This window comes from Polistes canadensis, unplaced genomic scaffold (assembly GCF_001313835.1).
Source record: "Polistes canadensis isolate GaletaPanama2010 unplaced genomic scaffold, ASM131383v1 scaffold_11, whole genome shotgun sequence".
Lineage (NCBI taxonomy): Eukaryota > Metazoa > Arthropoda > Insecta > Hymenoptera > Vespidae > Polistes > Polistes canadensis.
The window spans coordinates 1,603,160-1,616,186 of NW_014569558.1; the positions used below are offsets into that span (position 1 = coordinate 1,603,160).

The 13,027-nt window shown below is 29.8% G+C and overlaps 1 protein-coding gene across 1 annotated transcript in view; it reads right to left on the reverse strand.

The window, feature by feature from the left end:
- Positions 1 to 12,500: 12,500 nt before the first annotated feature.
- LOC106793141 (ankyrin repeat domain-containing protein 13C) overlaps positions 12,501 to 13,027 on the reverse strand; it is a gene marked incomplete in the record, with an annotated part of 5,123 nt that continues 4,596 nt past the window's right edge. Inside the window, 1 exon segment of the mRNA XM_014759823.1 lies at positions 12,501 to 13,024.

Consider the following 13,027-nt stretch of genomic DNA (forward strand, 5'->3'; position numbering starts at 1 on the left):
GGGAGAAACGAAGAAGCAGTAAAACGATGAGCAACCGGCTGCCAAGAAGATCCCGCGTGCAGATAATTGTGTAAGTGGAACCCGAGCGCGCTCGTCTTTCTCTTCTTCCTTTGGCGAACCAACAACGACGTTGCTTATCTTCTCCTCGAGAGAAACACATCGACGAGCATTCCAGGGATACTATTCGATCGACGAAGGCAAATCGGGAAGGAGAATGGGAGTGGAAAAGATGGCGAACTTTTTATCCTCTTAAACGCGGGATTACATTTTTATTTTTTCGAACTTTTTAATCAAACATAATAATTTCTTATTGCGAAATAAAACGTATGTAATATCGTTCAGTCAAAATTCACTAATTAACATTTATGCTAATCTGTATTATTTTACTCGTCAAAATAACTTTTAATGGGAAATATCAGGTTTGGAATAAGTATGCTTTTTCTTTATGCTTTCATATACTAATATTGTTGCTTTTTATGAAGTAATTGCTAGTAAATTAAATGTAGTTTGTGAAACGTAATAAACGTTAGTGACTTTTGACTGAACATGGATGATATGTATTGGGTTTTAACGTACAATGAATTATAGGGATATTCGTATTGAGCCCTACTGTAAATTTGAAATAATTGATAAAATTACTTCTAATGCAAACTTTTAATATTCCTATCCACAGAAACTTATTTTAGGATTATTGAACTTACTAATTGATATAAATGTTATTTGCAATGAAACTTGTTGTTCTTAGAGAAATATCATTTTATACATAAATGATAAAAAAAATTGATTTTACAAGAGTATTCGCATCTAAACAAAATTATAATATAATTAATATACAATTATTAGTTTTGTAAATAGTACTTAGTTAGATCTTCTTTGCAAATGATAATGTTTTTGAGATAATTGAGCATACTCTCGTGAGATCTATTTTCTTATCATTTATATCAAGTTATATCAAGTCTCTCTTACAATAAAATATTCTTTAGCAGCAATAATCCTAAAATATGTTTCTTTGAATAAGAATTTATTAAAACACAAACACACATTGCATTACAAACAGATATCAATTATTCAAAATTAACAGTAGCAGTACGAATACTCCTGTGATTCACTGTATATTTTTACTGATTTCTCCATTTGAAAAAAGAAAACCCCAAAATAAATGTATTTTTTCGAATTTTTTGACCGAAATATTTGTATATTGGACGAAAATGCATATTAAAAGCAAATCATTGGCCGAAGATATTCGAATCGCTTAGATTTTCTAAAAAAAAACAAAAACCTTGATTTTGACTTTTCGTAAAAAGTGAAGAAAACAAAATAACAAGGAGGAGAGATCAGACGAAGATTAAAATAATAAATCAGAGTCGAGTTAGTTGGTTGATGGACATTCGTTTCTCGGTTCGATCATCGTGATTGATGATCTCGCTAGTTATTACAATACGTAGGATCCGGTGCTTTATTTCAACCGTTTGAAATATACATATACGTATATAAGTATATAGGTGAGTATTGTAAGGGTATCGTGAGAGTGTGCGGAACTGCACGCAGCGACGGTAGCATTTATGGGCATCGTCAGCGTGAATATTTATGCGTAGACCATTATCGTCTACATAATAGTAGGTACCACGGAGGAATACACGAAGAAGCGAGCCAACACGTACGTACGTTCTTCGAACGACTCTCGTAATCACGAGTGACGGCTGTTCAAGGCCACAAACGGGATAAGTATAGAGTCTAAAAGACAATTGGAACGTTTCGACCATGGTCGACCATGTTTCTGTACACTCCTCAATCTATATTGTTGAAAAACCTTTCTTCGACTCTTACCTTTCATGTATCCTTAAGTCGTCGTCGTCATAAAGATTACAAAAAAAATAATCCAAGAGTGGTATACCACTTTTTGTTTTTTATAACTTTGGTACGCCATAATACTTAATCAATTATAACAACAAGAAGGAACAATTCATTGTTTTTTTTTTAATAGTTAAACAAAAGATTTTTTTTTTTATAAATATATCGATATAAATATTGATCAATTAGTATAATTATTCTTAACGCAAATTATGTGATAACTCATTTTGAAAAACAAACAAAAATGGACCGTCATCACTTTCAAGATAAACGGTCCCATATATATTGACTATCAAAAAATTCCTATAGCAATATATGAAAATGTGAAATCATTCTAGTGGAATCATAAAGGATAAAGATAGATGAGTAAGAAAGGCGATTGGTGGTTAACCCGAAAGGTAGAGTCTTTCGATCTTTCTACGCGGCCATCTTTTGGTCGAGCATCAGACATTTGCATTCGATCGTTCGTTCTTTCCGCCATCGAGATAGGATCTTAAGTTGAACGGGTATGATGGTGTTGGCTACTCGGAGGGCTCTCCCAAGGAGAGATATGAAACGCCCATGGTGCCCAAGATGCGAGGAGTCCCCGCATGGTTAAGCCAGTGTACGCTATAAGGCCAAGATCCTAAATCACATTTGGCTCTGGTAATGGGATTGCTTGGAAAGCCTAAACCCCCGGAGGAATGAAATCCCTCTGATAGTAAATCTACCTTCGTCCTATCTCTTTCTTTTTTCTTTCTCTCTCTTTCTCTCTCTCTTTCTCTCTACCAATCCTCTTCATCTTCCACATCCTCCTCCTCCTCCTCCTCCTCCTCCTCCTTCTCCTCCTCCTCCCCATCATCATCCTTTTCCTCCTCTTTCTTCTTCCTCATCGTCTTCCATCTCTGCGATGAAATACTTCGTCGGGTGGTCGGTCGGTGGTTCACCATTTTAGCCCTGCATTCCATGCTCGCGGGAATGGAATACTGCGGAGAGATTAGCTTTATATTTCGGCTCTACAAAAGGTCCGACCAGTCTTGGTGCCAGTTCAACCTCGACATCTCCTCCTGCGTGCCGAATGGATTAGGTATATATATATATAATGTATGTATATATGTATGTTATTTTTTTTTATTATTTCTTTAAAATGACAGATAGAAGTTATAGTTATACGACGAATTTTTCTCGAAGATAAGAAAAAATGAAATGATCGCCTTGGCATGATCGAACTAATGCAAAAAGTCATTTGTAGATTCTATGTATGTATTATAAGTCATGTATTTATGATATATATATATATATATAAATCTACTTTATTAACTCTCTAAGATGTAGAAGATACTTAAACTTATGATAATTTTCTATCTCGAGCTTCTTTAAGTAGTTATACAACTTAATTCACACACATTGCGTAAACATTTGTATATATATATATGTACATATGTGATATAGACAAATAATTGATAGGCTAGAAAAATATTTCTTTTTCTACAATGAAAAAAGAAAAAAATAAAAGAAGGGAAGAACTACATCTTCCAAGAAGTCTTCTATATCAGGACCATAAAACTCTTTTGGTGAAATCTATGGAGAAATCGGGATGCGATGAATATAGGGTAGCGGGTCAGTTTTTCGATTTTTTTTTTTTTATTTACTTCTGTTTCTTTCAAACACGGAAGAGACGAATCGTGGAAAACATAAAAGCTAAAGAAGTGAAACTGTAAAAAATGAAGAATAATATGAGTTCCCTTTGAATCTTTGAACGTCCTTTTCTATTCATTTTTATAGTCGAAAGGGTAATAAAAACAATTGTATCGAGTGAAATTTTCGGTTTCGTTCTTTTTCTCTTTCATCTTTCGCTTCTTATTATTATAATTAAATGAAGTTATTTCAACTACGATATACGAAGATGGGTTGGCAAGTTTTAAACCTTTTTTTTTTTTTTAATTTTTTAAACTAAAAATAAAAGTAATTTTATTTATTATTTTTAATAAAACCGAGTTTGACCGAACAATATTGTTCTTACGTCAAGCTCAACAATTTTCAACCCAGCTACATATTTGTTATACAATTTTGATTGATGACAAAATAAAGTTTTATTATTTAATTTTATCATAGCATATATTCTCTTGATTTCACGAAATAATGAAAGAAAAATTTGTACTTTTACTTACCATCGAGCAAGCGTCACATATTTATTGGAAAAGTCTCGGAATATATTCGAAAGAAAAACTATAAATCCTTTGAAGAGGAAACACAAAGCACATGGTTCTCGTCTTGGTGCTTGTGGCACCTCGTTTCGCGTGTTAATAAATAGCCATGCTATTACCCACAAGCTAATTCCTCGGACACTCTCTTCATTTAACAAAGCCAATTATGACAGGCATAAATGTAAGCACTTAATAGTCGTGTACACAAACGCACGCGCGAGGAATTCCTTTCTCCGAGCAAAGCCCAAGATTCTGATCCACTTAAGTCATTTTTCATTTCATTTCTTTTTTTAGAAAACACATATCTTCCTACAGATTACTTTTGTGTTTGCTTTGTTATGATATTTTGAATAAAAATTTATTTCAGATTTTATAGCAATAAACTACTCATATGACACGTAAGTATTTAATTAAAATTAATATAATGTTTGTATTATATTTAAGTATAATTGTTACTATATTAATATTATATTTATAATCAAGAATGTATGTATATTAAGAAATAATCTTAACTACAGATTTAAATAAATTAAGTTTACCTAACAGTTATATCATTTTTAATTAAACCTTAACTAAATATAATGCAATGAAATATGAATAGATTAAATATATATCATACATAAATATATAATACGTACTTTTAAGATACAACATCCTTATTAATTAACATAAGTTCATTAAAAAGACAAATAAAAAATGACGGAACAATGAAAAGCTTTGAATTCAGTTTCATCGTCAATAGCAATTACGGAAATGAGTAGAGCGATGTCTTACACTATTGAATATGTGTCTTACACAAAAGAATATTGATATTCATCGAAATTACATTTCCCAGCTTATTGTTAAACAAACGATACCGCGGAAATGGACGACAAAAAAATAAATAGAAATAAGACGAACGTAACGAAAACATTGGCATTGAAATATGCACGGCCACCCATTGTTCACATCGTATTTGTATAATTTATCGATGGAAAATCACGGAGAACACATTAGATCGTAAAATGAAATATTGCATATGTAATTAAACAAATATTATTAATCAATTAAATAGAAAACAAAATTTAATAATCCAAACGCGAATCCTCAACAACAACAACAAATCCTAATCGTTAATTGAAATCCTCGAGATAAAAACAAAAAAAAAGAAGCAAAGAAGAAGACAGAAAAAAAATTAGTCGACAATTTGCATAAACAATGGAAAAATATAAGAGCACGTGGCGCGTTTCGTAGTGCAGTTTCACCTCCTGCCTACGAAGAACTAATCTCCGATCGTGTCTTCGAAGGAAAAGAAAGAAGAAGAAGTAGTCTTTTTAGCCATAATGCTCCGACGGCCGTCGCTACGAACTCGTCCGACAGTTTGTTCGATTCATTAGCAGGAAGCTCGAACAAACATTAGCGGTACACCTTTCAAAGAACAAACCACCGACTTTCTTGACTTCTTCGTGACTTTTAGAGAAACCTTCCAAGATGCTACAAAATACTTTTTATTTCTTCCTTCCTTCCTTCCTTCCTTCCTTCCTTCCTTCCTTCCTTCCATCCTTTCTTTTTTTGCTTTAAGCTTTTGTTTTTTTCCTCTCATTTCTATTTTTCTTCAATTTTATTTCTCTTTCTATTAGGAGAACTCGAATTCGAGGATTCTCTCGAGAAAAGGAGAAGCAAACGAAAATTGACAATGGTTCGCCTCATCGAAAATTATCTTCAATAAAATCTTATACATTCGTATCTTTTTTTCTTAATTTGAAAATGAAAAATTCAAGAACGATAATATTAGAAATTTTTTTATATTAATTTTTTTTTTAACTACATTCTAGATGTCGATTTATAATAATAAAAGTGAAATTAAATGTAATATCTACCAAATTTGAACTTTAAATAAGAGAAATATTTCGTAATAAAAATCAGCTTATCTTATTAAAAATGTTATCTAAAATCTATGGAGATTAATTGTTAAATTTTGATAGGCACTCCATGTTAGATCGTATCATGTTTCTTGTATTTATTAACATGGAAAGTATACAGCTGCATTCGTGTCTGCATGAAACAAGAATCGATTTCGGAAAAGGGTTACTGTTTTGTGTCTTTTCAGTGTTACAGATTGGAACTACTTTTCCTCTGCAAAAAATATCATCGATAACGAAGATTTCTACTTTAATCGTTTTATTGGTAAGACAGTTGTTTTCTTTATCGGTAAAACATTTATATGCAAATATTTTTACTTCGAACGTAATAAATAAAATTCAAATGTAATTAATTACTTAATTGAATTGCACAAGAGAGAAGAAAAATGTTCAATAATTTATTTATAATAAATACATTTTTATTTCAATTATTTTGTCTTCGTTCATGATCGGATAAATAGTACTCTATTGAATGTACAGTCGATAAATATTCGTTGATATTACAGACAGCACAGAATACTATTCAATTAATTTATAAATTATTAATATTCATTAATTACTCTATTCTAATAAAAAAAATATATCTACAGAATATTTATTTGTCATATAGTTAATAATATTTATAGAAATATACGAAAGAAATGTTTTATAATTAATTCATATCCTACCATTTACATGGACAATTAAAATTGATTTATCTATTTTTATTTTTAATTACGTTATTTACATCGACAGAAAGTTTGAGAAACAAAATGATTGCTTCTTCATTTTGTATCTTCAATGGCGTACGTTGTAGAAACTCATAAAAAGCTGCAGACTTTGGCGAGTACTATGTTGCAGATTATTACTCTTGTCATAAAGTTTTATGAACTGAAAATATCGAGTCTGGTTGAATATCATTCTGGAAGGTAAGTTTTTTTGTGGTTTTTAGGTACGACCACCACACAGGACTTTGTATCTACATTAAATAAAAACAATAATATCCATTTGTTATATACGTAATAAATACCGCATATAATATCAATATAAAATAAATCATAAAATAATACAAATATGCATTAAAATAATCGTATTGAATATAAAACAAATTTGTAAATATAGTTCAAATATTTACGAATTCGACAAAAAAAGAAATAAGTATCAAAGCTAAGTCGAGCTATTCATAGAGAGTTTTGTCAAAATTTAATCTTTAATAAAAATAAATACAGTAAAATATATACAAATTCAATAGATCGTAGAGATTCAAGTTAAAAAATAAATAATTACAATTCACATTTCACAAGAACTGATAATTCTTTTAATCTAAATAGAACATGCAATACGAAAAGCTAATAACACATAAACCTTTATATTACCTAACAAGAGCGATTAATACAAAGGAGTACAACGTAAAACTATTTAAGATATCACTATATTTACATGCATTACACAATTCTTTCGATAGCTCATGCATATAAAGAACGACCATGCGGGTACAGCTACTAGAAACAATACAAAAATGAATTCGCTTAGCACAGTTTCAATTCTATTACTAGCGTCGCTTTTTTCTTTAACAAGTAAGTAATGTAATGTAATTTTCAACTTTACAATTTTGTATTTCTCTTAGAAGTTAGAAAAATTAATATAATAACATACATTAGTAAAGAAACAAAATTAACATTTCAATTCTAACTTTAATCGAACAGTTGAAACCACGAACGGACTTAGCCTCGATCCAAGTAGTTTATGGCTGCTTTTTACACATGCTATATCTAGTGGAAATCAATATTTGTTTAATTGGGTGCGAAATATTTTGTTTGGTTCTTCGAGTGGACAAAACGATACAAACGTAATTACTTCTACCGAAATGTCTATGGAAACTGGTAAGAATTTGATTTGATATTTTTATTAACTATCGCTATTACTCACTTTTCTCGAAACTTTTATTTGTTTATCAAGATAATTTAAAAAAAAAAAAGTTAAGAAAATATTTAACTATAATAATAAAAACGATTTAGAGAAGAAAAAAGATATATACTATATATAATCGTTCTTTTTTTTTTAGATTAGTCCAGTAATTTGTAACGATATGACGTTATTTTACGTAAACAATAATGTTTTGTATGAAGACGCAAAAATGAAATATATTATATAATTATAATCATGCAATAAATATTATTCCAAAAAATATAGATCAAATAAAAACTACATAATATATAATACGTCTGAAATATAAAAAATATTTTGTTACGTTAATCGTGAAGTCTAAAAAACGAAGTTTTTGTTCGTCGTTTAAAAGATACGTTGTTGTAGTCGTCGTGTTAGAATAGATCGAAACGCAGGAGCATTGAATGCACGTAAAATACAAGTGCAATAAAGCTATAAATCCGTTCGACGAAAACGTTTCGCGAAAACTCACGTTTTGTGAGATATTACCTGACCGATAGCTTTTAAGTGGAAACGTGTGTATATCTATGTACGAAGAGCTCAGCTGGTTGGTCAAAAACCGATCTGGTTTTATTACTTTTTTAACTTCTTTGAAAAAAAAAACCGTCTATGTATACGGATTTCGAAGGAAAAACGAACAGTCCAAAGCAAATCGTGCTGTCCGATGCAAGTCTTCGATATTCTACAGATTTTTCGTTACAAATATTATATTTTCGGGAAGGAACAAAAAGTATAATCAAAATCGAGAATAACAAGTGCGTGAAAATTGTGCGTGAAAATTGTGCGTGAAAATTGTGCGTGAAAATTGTTCGTAAGATGTAATTGTGCTATCTCTACGTGATTTTATATTTAAAATATTAAAAGATTTATACAGGTACGAAGGGTCTTCACGTAGATAGGTTGAAAGGTTTTTAATCTAACATGGAACAAAATTTTGGTATCGGTCACTCTTATTTAAAAAAAAAATAATATTGAATAAAAATTTATCTTTTCTTGAGGCTCAACATTTTTCAACCAATCCTGATATTATCATTATATAATATGTTCTACATTTATATTATTATTATTCGTTTATTATGATGCACTCACTTTGCACAATTTCACTGCTAACTGTAACTAATGAACAATTAAAATAATATCTTCTTAATCGAAGATAAAAATCACAATAATTAGTTCGATTTTCACTATAATACTCCAAAATTGCACACCGTAAATAATAAGATATGTTATTTTTCAATAATATTACACGAATTAGATTGCAAAAATTGTTTTCTTTTTCTTTTTCGATGAAATATTTATGTGTCAGTGAAGAACATGGAAGTAACGCCATTTTGGAGCATCCCTTTTCACCGCGTAAACTTCCCTCGAATTATTCGATCCACTCTTCAAGTAACATCCCCTATGCGCACAAACAACATGGTTGCCTTACGTATCTATGGCAACACCCTATAGTACTCGACAATATTCGTTTTGTTAAAGTAAGAGTAAAGGGAGAGAAAGGGGCGCGTGTTACAGGGGCTGATACGCCTCGCCCCATACATTCTCTCTTCCGCCATGAGTATCGTAAATTCTTCAGCTATGGCTAACACGATAAAAGATGAGTAACGAAGTATATTTTTATATATAGTTCTTTATTTTTTTATTATTATTATTATTATTATTCCGATTTTTTAATTTGTTTTTACCAAATTTCATGCTTTTTATTATAAGAACAAATGAAGAATACTATAACGATTTATTTTTCATATTTCTTTAATTAAATAGTATTCCACATAAAAAAGAAAATGTTTAGATGAAATCTTATTGTAAGGAAATATAAAAGATATGTTTTTAAATCTCTCTTTCTCTCTCTCTCTCTCTCTCTCTCTCTCTCTCTCTCTCTCTCATTTTAGAAGTTAATTTTCTTATTATATCCATCTAATATTATATGACAATAAAAATCTTTAAATGTATAATAGTTTTTTCTTACTATTTCTAAAATAATATTGCTAATAGTAATAATAATATGCTTAGTCGTTCCTTTGATATGAACAAAAATATAAAATAAAAAGATTACATTAAACGTGGTGGATTAAAAAGTTTTGAGCCGAACACAGAAAAATTCCGTTTCATAGACTAACTTTTTTCGACATAGTCTCAAAACTTGTATATAATTGAATTCAAAATTTGTCAACCCACTCTCATATATATCTACTAACCGTTTTGTTCAACTTTCGGATTCGTGTATTTTTTCTTCCTTTTAAATTATTTCAGTAAAGTAGGTAAAAATCTAATAAAGTTAAATGTACGAAAATAAACAATAAATTTGTGTAACTTGACGTCATAGGTCGTAACGCGACAATAATTTAAGAATACCGTTGGTAAAATAAGCATGAACGATGCGTCATGCCTTTTTTTAGATTTAAAGACGCATATAAAAGATCTAAATGTGAAACGTTAAGACTTAGGAGCCCTTCGACAAAGTGTCGATGTTCTGTATAGGCAATCTTGAAGGAAGGAACATTTAAATACTGCCGACTTGTCATCGCCATAATAAAACCACTAAATCACCAATAAACTTCTCATTTATTGACGAATCTATGTTCGATAACGATACTTTTTGCGATTTGGTAGCAATCTGCCACTAAATACGTTTGAATTATTCGTGAATTTTTAAGAATATGTATAGAAAAGAAATCTCAACAATTAGAAGAAATTGACGATCTGTTGTCTATGCTGTATTCGTTAAAATAATTTCCAAAAAACAAAAATAATATTAGTTTGTTTGAGACCTTGTTTCACAAAGAATCGTGTATCGAAAATTCTGTATTTTATATTATTTATTAAATATTACATATTGAAATATCTCTACAGTTATTTATCAACAAATAACATTGACTTATTTCTCCTTCGTTTAGCTTGTTTCTATCAGTCGAACAGTGACGATTGTGCAAAAGTAGTAGCTGAATATTATAAACAACGATTTCAAAATCGTCATCAACCAGACAGAAAGATAAAACAGAAGATAGGTAAGGTAGGTAATACAGAACTTAATTGAATATGGTTTCTTTCATAATTATCATAAGTCTGATGGTAGTAGAAGGTCTTTAGATTTCGAATTTTCAAGGCACAATTTTCTCCAAACTTATTCATTTTAAATTTAATACATTATTTTAAATAATAACCAAGAGTAAAAAAGAAATATTGTCCAATAAATTAGAATAGAAATGTGTATTAGACACACAGATCGTAATACAAATAAGTTTTTTTTTAAATAGTTAGAATTAGAATAGTTTTATATTTGCAAGCAAACTTATTTGTATATTGCAGCCTAATATTTAATATATTTCTTTAGTAAATAACTAAGAATAAAAAAACCTTTTTTGTCTAATATTATATCGTAACATGGACGTAGAAGACATCGAAAGAAAGATAGGGGCTAGATGGTAACTCGTAAAACAGCTTATTAAATCGCACAAGGAGAATAAGGGAATGGCATGTAAGCCAATAAGAAGGAAGTTCTTATTGGGAAGGCTTCTACCAGAGAAGCTCTATATCGTAGAGAGAACATAAAACTAAAAATGGACCAATAGCGATGTGTTTCGAGGGTTACAAGAGGGTGGTTGAAGGAGGGTTGCAGAAAATGTAGTATCTCCCTTTTCCGATCCCTTGCGCTCGTTTCTTCAGTAATGGCAAATATTCCGTAGCCGATATTATGCTTCCGCACGGCTTCCATCAAACGTTAAAATCTCCTAAATTAATCTCGTAAAGAAAAAAAAAAAAAGAAAAGAAAAAAAGAATAAAAAGAAAAAGAAGAAAATTGCTTCTGTATATTCGATGGTACGCTATGATAAACGATTCGAGTTAAAATTTATTACTATTTCCTCATATCGGGCATTTAATTGTAAATTGGTACTTCTACGTTTAAAATATGATAGGTGAGTACATATTTAGTTGTATCTAATTTTTATTCATATTTATAAGAAGATAACGCTCACGTTTTATGAACTCTTACAATCATAAATTCAATGTGCTAAAGATAAACTTTGTACGTGTTTATTTTATTTTATAAATTACAAAATATATGAGTCGCTCAGAAACCAATGCGGTTAAGTTCATTTTTCGATATTTTCTGATTTTTGTAAATATATATATTTTAATGGAATAAATAATATTCTTCTTACTTATTAAAAGATTTACTTGTTGCTTTTTTCTTTTTTTTTTTTGGAGCCGCCAAAAGATGAAAGTCATACATTTGTTAAGATGCTGCCATTGTCCCAATAAATGCTTACGTTTTTATTTGTAGATTGCTTTGTTGCATAATTTACCCTTTAAAAAAAGTATTTATGTATATACTTTCCTCATCAAATTAAGAAACCAAAAATTTTTAAAACAAATTTATTACAAAACATTCATTTTCTCAATTTTTGTTTTCTGAACTTGCATTGGCTTCTGAGCGACTCATATCAAGTCGGATCAAGCAAATAATTTCTACTTCGAATCTTTGTATTCTCCCTCTTTTATTTTTTATTTTTTATTATTATTCTCTTTCAACAAGTCACATATAATAGAATATTTTAAAATAAAATCGTTGGAATAGAAAAAGGAATAGAAAAAAAATAGCAAATGGAATAGAAAAGAATTAGCTACTATGACATCAGTTTCAAAAAAATGTTTATTTGATTGATCATTTACCAAGAAATATTAAATTCATAATTATTGCATATCGAGGTACATACGCAGTAGTACAGACGGCCTATCACTTAATGATTGCATATTGATATATCAAAAGTTATGAATGAGTTTGGTCGTGACTCGAAATGCGACTAAATCGATATGATATCGATTATTTGATTTGAAAGGACTGATCGAATTCGAGAGTATATGTAATAGCCTATTTGTGGAAATCTCAACTCCGTTTGAATTCATTTTTCCCGATTCTCATATGCCTTTCGGATTTAATAGAAAATAAATTTGATGATAGTAGATATTTCCAAAACCTTTCCACGTGGACGTCAATGTCGTTATTTTATTTAGACGTTTCTCCGCACACAATTCTCAAAATACCAAAAATTATTTATTATTAGCATTTTGATGATGAAACACGCATGGCATTTTTTTTAATTTAGTCTTTGTTTTCTGTCTATTTTTTCAATCTTTCATTTTATTATTTTTTTGTTTCTA